A 2,148-nucleotide genomic window follows, 5' to 3' on the forward strand; every position below is an offset into this window, starting at 1 on the left:
GTGCGCAGGTACAGCTGCCCATGCAGCTTCAACTCGATATCGCAGTTCATCAGGAGCAGTGACTGGCATATTGTGACGAGCCAGTTGCTCGGCCACCATTGACCATACATTTTCAATTGGTGAGAGATCTGGAGAATGTGCTGGCCAGGGCAGCAATCGAACATTTTCTGTATCCAGAAAGGCCCGTACAGGACCTGCAACATGCGGTCGTGCATTATCCTGCTGAAATGTAGGGTTTCGCAGGGATCGAATGAAGGGTAGAGCCAAGGGCCGTAACACATCTGAAATGCAACGTCCACTGTTCAAAGTGCCGCCAATGCGAACAAGAGGTGACCGAGACGTGTAACCAATGGCACCCCATACCATCACGCCGGGTGGTACGCCAGTATGGCGATGACAATACACGTTTCCAATGTGCGTTCACCGCGATGTCGCCAAACACGGATGTGACCATCGTGATGCCGTAAACAGAACCTGGATTCATCCGAAAAAATGGCGTTTTGCCATTCGTGCACCCAGGTTCGTTGTTGAGTACACCATCGCAGGTGCTCCTGTCTGTGATGCAGCGGCAAGGGTAACCGCAGCCATGGTCTCCGAGCTGATAGTTCATTCTGCTGCAAACGTCGTCGAACTGTTCGTGCAGATGGTTGTAGTCTTGCAAACGTCCCCATCTGTTGACTCAGAGATCGAGACGTGGCTGCACGATCTGTTACAGCCTGTCATCTCGACTGCTAGTGATACGAGGCCGTTGGGATCCAGCACGGCATTCCGTATTACCCTCCTGAACCCACCGATTCCATATTCTGCTAACTGTCATTATATCTCGACCAACGCGAGCAGCAATGTCGCGATACGATAAACCGCAATCGCGATAGGCTACAATCCGACCTTTATCAAAGTCGGAAACGTGATGGTACGCATTTCTCCTCCTTACACGAAGCATCACAACAAGGTGCACGTGAGCACGTTATAGGTGTCGCCACCGGCGCCAGCCTTGTGTGAATGCTCTGAAAAGCTGATCATTTGCATATCGCAGCATCTTCTTCCTGTCGGTTAAATTTAGAGTCTGTAGCATATCATCTTCGTGGTATGGCAATTTTAATGGCCAGTAGTGTATGTGCGCATATCGCTATCTCATGACTTTAGTCGCCTCAGTGTGTATCCTCTGTATGGTAACTACACCAGCTATCGCGATGAAGGGAACGCGTGAACCGGGGAGTAGGTGTGGCAGCAGGAGGGTCGCCGTGCCGGCGGTAGGTGTTTGTCGCGTCCCGGCAGGGCCACAAACAGGTTTCGCCGCGGCTCCTGCTGCTGTTTAATTACTGGCCTGCTCGGCCGCCCGGCCTGGCTGTACGGCCGTTGCACCTCTAAACGGCGCTCATTCCCACGAGCTGCACTTCCTCGCACTGTCAATTGCTCGGAAGATTAATTGCTGTACACTGCGACGTCTATTTTGATAGACACGGCTTTTATTCTCCCACATTTGACTGGGTATTTGCGGTACCTATTCGTCCATTACACATCGTCGGTCGCCTGTAGCGCATAGGTACCATTCTGTGCAATCCTTTACGCCTATTCGCTTTTTAAATACCGTCCTTGGTGCTTTCTGTTCTTTTGAAAGGGGAGCAATGTACTGGGTGAGTACGGAACCTTTCGTACGGCACTATTGTGCAGGGTGTCTCTCATTAAACCGGAACGCCTCACACCCGACATTCAAGTAACAATGAACTAGCTAAAAAAGAGTAGATAACAGTAACGTTAAAAAAAGTATAGTTACCAGTTTATAAGGGACGCTAGAAGTGTTGGCCGTGAGCTTCCAGGCATCGTTGACTTCGTGTGATGACTTTACCAGCAACACGCTGTAATATTGTTGTTAATTTCGCTAGTAATGATCTATTTAAAATTGTCTTTTGTGCAAGGAATGTCAGCATACACTTCAGATAAGGCAAAGGTGGTGTGGGCCATACTTTGGTTGGACGGGTGAGTGGTTTCTCCATCCTGTTGGAATACTGCATACAGATTCTCTGCATCTGTTAATCGAGCATAGAAAGGGTGAGAGATCTCTAGATATCTGGCACTGTTTAAGACGTAATTGAAAAATGTGGGGCCAATAATGCGCATGCCGGACAACGCTCACCTAACACCAAA

Source organism: Schistocerca nitens, chromosome 1, assembly GCF_023898315.1.
Source record: "Schistocerca nitens isolate TAMUIC-IGC-003100 chromosome 1, iqSchNite1.1, whole genome shotgun sequence".
NCBI lineage: Eukaryota > Metazoa > Arthropoda > Insecta > Orthoptera > Acrididae > Schistocerca > Schistocerca nitens.